The sequence below is a fragment of the Pseudonaja textilis genome, chromosome 10 (assembly GCF_049901715.1).
Source record: "Pseudonaja textilis isolate UNSWEBS1 chromosome 10, rPseTex1.2, whole genome shotgun sequence".
Taxonomy (NCBI): domain Eukaryota; kingdom Metazoa; phylum Chordata; class Lepidosauria; order Squamata; family Elapidae; genus Pseudonaja; species Pseudonaja textilis.
This window is the reverse complement of record NC_141999.1, coordinates 18,388,760-18,397,830: the sequence shown is the minus strand read 5'-3', so window position 1 is coordinate 18,397,830 and position 9,071 is coordinate 18,388,760. Positions and strand designations below refer to the sequence as shown.

At 43.2% G+C, this 9,071-nt stretch overlaps 1 protein-coding gene across 2 annotated transcripts in view; it reads right to left on the bottom strand.

The window, feature by feature from the left end:
- Positions 1 to 9,071, bottom strand: part of CD22 (CD22 molecule) — a 76,689-nt gene that overhangs the window by 64,886 nt on the left and 2,732 nt on the right. The gene's annotated exons all lie outside the window — the stretch shown is intronic.

Genomic DNA, 9,071 nt, shown 5'->3' with positions numbered 1-9,071 from the left:
GATTTGTTCAATTTATAAAGCTGCCTATCTCACATACATCTCCCTAAGTAACTTACATAGTTTTTGTTTTTTAAGTACAAAAACAATCAAAATCATAACAACAAAAGACCATTGAAACAATTAAAAAAGCATTAAAAACATTTTTTTAAACTGCCGTGTAATCAATCTTTGTGGGCTCCACAGCACCATATAATAAAATAACCCTCCCACCCTGGCGACAACATATCACATGAGCCATTTAATAGGCTCCATCCCGCTCTGGGTTTCCCAGGCCCATTGGCAGAACCAGGTCTTCAGCACCTTCTGGAAGAGTATTAGAGGGGGGCCGTCCTAATCGCTGGAGGAATGATGTTCCAGAGAGAGGGAGCCACCATGGAGAAGGCCCTTCTTCTGGGTCCCATCAGGTGTATCTCCCTCCTTGCCTCCCCGCTCTGGTGGGTTGGGTAGATGTGACCGGCAAGAGATGGTCCCTCAGATAACCTGATCCCAAGCCATGAAGGGCTTTAAAGGTGATGACTGGCACCTTGAATTGCACTCGGAAGCAAATCAGCAACCAGTGCAGCTCCTGCAGGAGAGGTGATACTTACAAAACAGATGATGCTCCCTGGCTGATAGAACCTGGAGCATGCACCTCCTGCTGATCTGATACGACTGGTAGAAGTGGTAGGGGAGAGGCGGTCTCACCAATAACCCAGCCTGATACCATGTATGGATTTATAGGTCACTTCCAGCACCTTGAATTGAGCCCAGAAGCAGGGGTGGGGTTCTACTGGTTCAGGCCGGTTCTATAGAACCGGTTGTTATGATTCTGCACAGTTTGGAGAGCCGGCAAATCATGCCTCTGGCTGACCCTGTCCCTCTCTGCTTGCCCTCTCTTCCCCACCCAGTCAGTCCTTATCATGCATGTGCGAAATCGCACGCATGCCCAACATCTCTGACTGCATTCTCCCCCAGTCTGCCCAGTCAATCCTTAAGGTATTTCTTTGTTTTCCTGCTCGACGATCAGCTGTTCCAATCAGCTGCACCGCGATCCCCCTCGCTGTCTTACTGCTTCACCCAGGAGGCTTCCCTGAGGCCCAGGAGGCAAAAAGGGGCGCGAGGGGCGGGGGTATCTGAGCCCTCCCCATGCTCCTTTTTTTGCCTTCCTGGGCCCCAGGGAAGCTTCCTGGGAGCAAAAATGCCCCCACCTGAAGGCTTCCCTGAGGCCCAGGAGGCAAAAAAAATGAGGGGGTGCTGCAAAAAGAAGAAGAAGAAGCCACGCCCACCCAGTCCCATGGCCACACCCACCTAGCAAGCCCACAGAACTGGTTGTTAAACGATTTAAATCCCACCCCTGCCCAGAAGCAAATAGGCAGTTCGTGCAGCCTATTAGCCAAGGTGTAATGCCAGTGATTTAGGTATAGGCAAAACTATCCTTGCCACTGCTCTTCTAGCAACTGAAGCTTCCGCGTGCTCTTCAAAGGCAGCCCCATGTAGAGCACATTACAGCAATTTATGTGGGGAAGTGACCAGGGCATGAATGTCTGAGACTAGACCTTCACTATCCAGGAATGGGTACAAGTGACGCACAGTCCAAAGTTGCACAAAGGACCTCCTAACCACATCTGTCACCTCCTCGTTGAGCAGATTTTGTGATTCCAAAAAGGACCTCCAGATTGTGTGCCAAACTACCTGGGATAGTGCCACCCCATCAAGAACCAACCAATCCATGGATGATAAAATACAATAATAGAATATTTAGAATGTTAGATAATAAGGAATATCTTTGTTCTTTCTTTTTCTTTTGTTATTTGACATCATATCTATAAAGTGTTTTTTAGGATAGATTTGGTATGATTACATGATTTGTTATAGAATAAACTAACTAAATTATAGTTATCTCATAAAGTATGAATGAATAAAATCATAGTCAAATGATGTTTTAATAATGATATGAGGACATATAAGTTTGGATTGATAATACGAGTTATTATGTAATATAACCGTAATTGAGACTACGAAATGAATGCACAAAACTGATGAACCAACCGACACACTGCTTGTATATTTGTATGGAAGAGAGCTGATGTTTTTATGCTTTGTTTGTTTTGTTTGTTTTTAAAAAAACCAATAAAATTGTTTTCAAAAAAAAAAAAGGTTCTTCATGATGATGACGTGAGTTTGACACCCTTGACTTTGATGTTCCTGCAAACGGTTGAGTTATAGCACAGCAAGAGGTTCGTTTCTCCCTCCCTTAGTCTGAACAAGGATTTATTACCTGAGTGAGACACATACTATACTAAATCATGACATAGCCATCATGAAGCCAAACCACCCCCAACCCCGAACACAATGAGCTCAAGGCGTTTTATTCTTTTATTATTATTTTCCTTTTTCCGAAATAAGGATGGAAAATGGAGTTGGAGGTTCTCAGAAGCAAATTTATTTCCATTTCCACACACAAAAATACCTTCAAATCCTACAAAACAGTCCCAAAGCATGGTACTGAAAGTTGCTATTTAAAACATTTGTCCACTGCCTCTCCCTTTATTTATATATGGATAAATTATTTGATCATTTGTTTAGTAACGGCATGGATTTTCGGCATGGAAGGATGTGTCCCAGCCTGGTGTTTCGGGATTTCCAACAGTACACCCATTGTCCAGTGGTGGGATTCAAAAAATTTTACTATCGGTTCTGTGGGTGTGGCTTGGTGAGTGTGGCGTAGAATGGCTTGGTGAATGTGGCAGGGGAAGGACACTGTAAAATCTCCATTCCCACCCCACTCCAGGGGGAAGGTTACTGCAAAATCCATATTCCCTCCCCACCAGAAATGATATTTAGCAGGATCTGACCAATTCTGGAGAACTGGTAGTAGAAATTTTGAATAGTTTGGAGAACCAGCAAATCCCCACCTCTGACTGGCCCCTCCCCCATCTATTCTCTGCCTCCCATTGAGTCCCAGCTGATCAGCTGGGTCTTCTTTGGTTGCCCTGCACAGGAGAATGGAGCTGGAAAGCAGGTTAGTGGGGTGGGGAGGCAATGGGGATTTTGCAACAACCTTCCCCAGCCAGGCCCACCAAGCCACACCTACAGAATTGGTAGTAAAAACATTTGAATCCCACCACTGCTCTTCTTTTATTGCCCTGCACAGGAGAACGGAGCTGAAAAGCAGGTTAGCGAGGTGGGAAGGGAAGGGAGATTTTACAGTATCCTTCCCCTGCCATGCCCACCAAGCCACACCCACCAAGCCACACCCACAGAACTGGTGGTAAAAAAAATTAAATCCCACCACTGCTCCCCACCCCTCACTAACCTGCTTTCCAGCTCCATTCTCTTGTGCAGGACAACCAAAGAAGACCCAGCCAGTCAGCTGGGACTCGGGAGGTAGAGAATAGATGGGGGCAGAGCCAGTCAGAGGCGGTATTTGCCGGTTCTCTGACCCACTCAAAATTTCCGCTACCGGTTGTCCATAGCCGGTCAGAACCTGCTGAATACCACCTCTACCATTGTCCCTTGGTTAATGGGTTGGTTCAATCAGAATAGAGCTGGAAGGGACCTTGGAGATCTTCTAGTCCAACCCCTCGCTCAAGCTGGAGGCCTTATATCATTTCAGACAGGTGGCTGTCCAGCCTTTTCTTTAAAACCTCCAGTAATTTTCTTCTCTTTCCTTCTACAGTAGTCCTCAATTTACAACCACCATTGAGCCCAAAATTTCTGTCACTAAGCAAGACATTCGTCAAGTGATTTTTGCCCCATTTTACAATGTTTCTTGCCATGGTTGTTAAGTGAAACACTGCAGGTCTTAATGGTTGTTAAGTGACCATTGACTTGGCCTATCAGAAGGTTGAAAAAGGCCATCGCATGACCCCAGGACACAGCAACCGTCATAAATATGGATCAGTTGTTAAGTGTCTGAATTTTGATTATGTGATCATGGAGATGCTGCAAAGGTCATGTGAAAAAAAGTCATGTCACTTTTTTCCAGGCCATTGTTAACTTTGAACAGCGACTAAATGAACTGTTGTAAGTCAAGGATTACCTATACTTTTCCCAGAGTTATAAACTTCCAAAAATGCTAGGTTTGATGCTCTCCAAAGTATGACCATTTGAACCTGGCCATCTGTGCCTCAAGTGAGAAGCCAGTATTGATGTGTTTGATGATTCATTGGTTTCTCACCACAACGGTGAGAGTGTAGCTCATTTTTTACATGGGTGGCAACCAAAGTGTGCAATCGCATGGATGCCCCTGAATAGACTGAATTGTCTTGTACTTCAGATGTAGTTTCCAAAAGATGTTCCAGAACATATAGAGATCTGGATGAGGCCACCTGTTTTAACCCCAAAACAAGTGATATTCAGCAGGTTCTGACCAGTTCTGGAGAACTGGTAGCGGAAAGTTTGAGTAGTTTGGAGAACCTGCAAATACCACCTATGACTGGAGATTTTACAGTATCTTTCCCCTGCAACCCCACCCTCAGAACCGGTAGTAAAAAAATGTTGAATCCCACCACCGCCCCAAAGGTGCTTTTTCAGGAAGCAACTGGACTTTTCTTGTTTTTTTCTTTGAAGACGTTTCGCTTCTCATCCAAGAAGCTGTTGTAGCTCTAATTGGATGGTGGGGAATGGAGGGATGAGATAGAGCTGAAGAAGCTTCTTGGAAGAGAAGTGAAACAACTTCAAAGAAAAAACAAGAAAAGTCTAGTTGCCTCCTGAAAATGCACCTTTGGAACAGCCATGACCTGGATCACTGAGAATCTCTATAGACTTCTAATCACCTGCTTTAAGTTAAGACAAGGCTACTACTGATCTTTAATATTTAATGTTTACTTTTCCCTCCCTTGATAGAACCCACAACTGGGTTTTTAAATAGGGTGGAGTAGAGTAGAATAGAGTAGAGTAGGGTGGGGTAGGGTGGGGTAGAACAGAGTAGAGTAGAGTAGAGTAGAGTAGAGTAGAGTAGAGTAGAGTAGAATAGAATAGAATAACTTTGTCACTTTGAATGTACATTAATTGGCATACATTAAAAATGAAATTTCATTGCCGTATCTTAAAGGTTACAACCTCCAATTTTACAAGATGAATAAATAAATAAATACAAAATGATATATACACCCATATATATTATATGACACAGAGAAAAATATAGTCTAGTTTGGATGTACACTTGTTTATGGTGAGAAAAATGAATTTTGTGAGTTTACCAGACAGATGGCATAGAGACCAAAGCTGTTACAGAATCTGATAATCATCCATCTGAACCATCCATTTGTTTCATTCAGATAAACTCAACTACCCAGCGTGGTAGAAAAGCCAGATTTTAGCATGAAGCAGGTCACTATGGTTTACTCAACAAAACATGGTTAAAGCAAACCATGAATTGAGAATATAGGACCTCTAACCAAGCTGCTGATTTATAACAAGTTGTCTATCTTGCTGGCAGCCGTAGGGATGTTCTAATACAGGGGTCTTCAAACTTGACAGCTTTAAGACTTGTGGACTTCAACTCCCAGAATTCCTGAGCTAACATGACTGGGGGAGGAATTCTGGGAGTTGAAGTCCACAAGTCTGTCAAGTTTGAAGACCCTGGTTGTAACCCTTTTACAACCCAGGCAAAATCACATCGCAAACATTCTGTTAACTTGCTGTCTCTCCTTGTAAAAATATCGGTCCGTTTTATAGATGGAGAATTGTCTGCTAGGATACAAGCTGCAGATGCAAGTTAGCCAAGGAGTGCCACAGGATGGGGAAAACAACCCCAGTTCCACTCACTGGGAGACACGTAGGATGATTCCTTATGAAATCCTCAGGAAATGCAAATGACTAGAGCCAACCATTTGGAAAACAATGGGTGTTTATTGTGGTGCAAAGATCTTGATTCATCCCTTCCAGGTGGAGGGAGGGGGGTCTTGCTCGCTTGCTTGCTCTGATATGGAAGCCAGGTCAGGTTGGAAAACCATTATCTGCATCTCCGTGGATGGTAAACATTGAACAGAGGACAACAAAGATAAATAAAGCATCCAGCACACAATGGACTTTGTGCAGGGGCAGAAACATCCTGTTGTATATTTCCCTATTGTCTCATCTCAGAGACCACACCCCAATGCAAAGGGACAATGTAAAAGGGATTTTCAGTGACGCAAAGAAACAACATTAACTTGTAAATAAACTTGGTATCCAATAACCACTTTGGATCCCAGAAGCCCCCCCACACACACACACACCCAAATTAGTCTGTATCTCTTTTCTCCCCAAAACCAAATGGCATCAGAAAAGTCCCCTAAATCTGCAGAGCTCCTTTGAAGATCACATACCAAGTTTTTGCTTGGTTGGTTATTTGAAGTCTTGTTTGACATCTCCAGAGTTTTTAATTTTTGCCCGGTTATTAATCATTAGCCTGAATGACATAATGCTTGATTACTCTGCACAGAATTTCAGTTAGGATCTGGAAACAAATTACCTGGAACTATGAGTAATGCACGCTCTTTGAAGTTTTAATCCCTCCGGTTTTTGTTTAATCTTGTGCCCTCCCTCCATTTTGGCTTATTTTTTTTTCTCTTTCTTAAATCTGATGCAACAGCACTGGGATTAAGGGTCAAACTGGGTAATAAGTGACAGGTCAAGGATAATTGTTCTGCTACTGGGCTGTACACCTTGTACATGAGGTGTTTGTCAACCATTCATAGTCAATGAATTCCCCAGATACAGAGTCAAATTAATCTTTAAAGACTTCACTGGGTATTTTTTACCATGTGGGGGGGAGACATCCAGCATTTCCCTCTTCTTTTTTAAAAAATCTAATTATTCAAAAGGAATTCCTAGGGGAGACAGATGCTTCCAAGCACTCAAAGCGTACCTCATTATCCTCAAGACCAATTATCTACACTAGACAATGCAACATCTGTAGTAAAACAATGTGTTATTCCATGCAATGCCAAGTTCCTAAATATAGCTCTTCAGTGACTTGTATTACTTTAGCATTAGCTGTAATTACAATTCACTATCTAATATACACTCTGATCATGGACTTTGCTTGTATATATGAAAAAGGGAGAATGGTCTTATTTCATGACCATAGACCAGGAATCTCAAACTTGACAGCTTTAACACTTGTGGACTTCAACTCCTAGAATTTCTCCTCCAGTCATGTTAACTCAGGAATTCTGGGAGTTGAAGTCCACAAGTGTTAAAGTTGCCAAGTTTGGAGACTCTTGACATAGATCATTAACACAATTTATCTTTTGGAAAACGTCCACTATGTTGCCCAAAGCTAGAGGTTTAATAACTATAAAAGAACAATAATAATTTCATGAAGCAAGCTCCATTAAGATCCTTCTCAGCAAACTCATTCTACCCACCTTCCTTGTGGTTCATAATTTGAATGGCATCCCCAAAATGGATTTAAGGCCAGAGAAAAGCAACCATATTCTCTGTTCCCATCTTATTCCTGCAGGGATCATTTACCAGAACTGTAAACCTTTAAATCCATCAATGAATGGGGCTTTTATCCTAAATGGCGTTCTCTCTTCATCCCCTCTTTCTGCTCTATCTTTCCTTTTGTACTCCTTTTTTCAGCACTTTGGCCATAATGATGGGTTGGTAGTTCATTCAGGCTAAACTCTGCCCACCGCCAGGAGTTTGATCCTGACGGGCTCAAGGTTGACTTAGCCATCCATCCTTCCAAAGTCAGTAAAATGAGGTCCCAGATTGTTGGGGAGAATATGCTGACTCCGTAAACTGCTTAGAGGGTGCTTTAAAGCATTATGAAGCAGTATATAAGTGTAAGTGCTATTGCTGGTCTCTCCCACCAAGTTTGCTGGGTGGCATTAAGAACCGTGCTATTTATAAGGCCTGCAGGGTGCTTAGATCTGGCTCATAGGACCACCTTGGAAGCAGTGAAGGACTGGCCTGCAGTGCTTCTGCCAGTGAAAATGGAGCTTGGGAGAGCCAAGCCATTTTCATTGGCAGAGGGTTGCAGGAGGCCATTGCAGCCGAAAACGGAGCTCAGGAGCCCGTTTTGGCTGGCAGAGCGCTTGGGCCACCATCGGCACCATGGACATTAGTGACGTCGAGCTGGCCATGCCCCCGCTGCCCCCCCAGGCCAAACACAACCCTGATGCGGCCCTAGATGAAATTGAGTTTAATACCCCTGGTCTAAGGTCTCCTTCTACCCTTCCATTCTGTAACTCAGCAGCTAAAAATAATGCTTCTAAAAATCTCCCCATTTCCTGCTCCGATGCACGGCCTCCCCAGCTTACCCCAAAGCATTAGTAAATGGCAGAGTCTCTTGAAGTGGGTGAGGTCTGGGAAAGAGAAAACAAAGCTCACTTTGATGTAAATTATTTAAACTTTCATATCCCCCGTGGAAGGAGACAAGGTGTCGCAATCTGGGGAGAAACTGAGGCCGGCTCCTTGGGATTGGAAGAAAGAGTTATGTCTAGCAGTCAGAACAGGTGATCTGTGAGTCAGGAAAGGAGCTTTTATTTCCAACTCTGGCGCCATGGAGGAGCGTGGCAAATGTTCACTAACATTTAGCTAAGAAAAGATTTGTTCCATCCTTGGCTGAAAGCCAGCTCTCCATTGTGCAATTTCCTAGCTTCCAAGAGCCAGTTGCTATTGCTCTGCTCGTAAATTTTGCCAATGCTGGTGTGTTTGAACAGTACTGCCATTTTCTGCTAGTGGAACTCCAGAGCAGTGTTTCTCAACTTTACGAACTTTAAGATTTGTGGACTTAAATTCCCAGAATTTCCCATCCAGCGGGGGAATTCTGGGAGTTGAAGTCCATACATCTTAAGTTTGCTGAGAAACGCTGCACTAGTAGAGTAGAGTAGAATAGAGTAGAGTAGAGTAGAGTAGAGTAGAATAGAAAAATAAATAGAATAGAAAAATACAATACAATAGAGTACAATAGAATAGAGTAGGGTAGGGTAGGGTAGAGCGTAGAGTGTGGAATAGGAATAGGAATAGGAATAGGAATAAGAATAGAGTAGAATAGAATAGAATACAATACAATACAATACAATACGGTAGGGTAGGGTAGGGTAGGGTAGGGTAGAGTGTAGAGTGTAGAGTGTAGAGTGTAGAATAGGAAT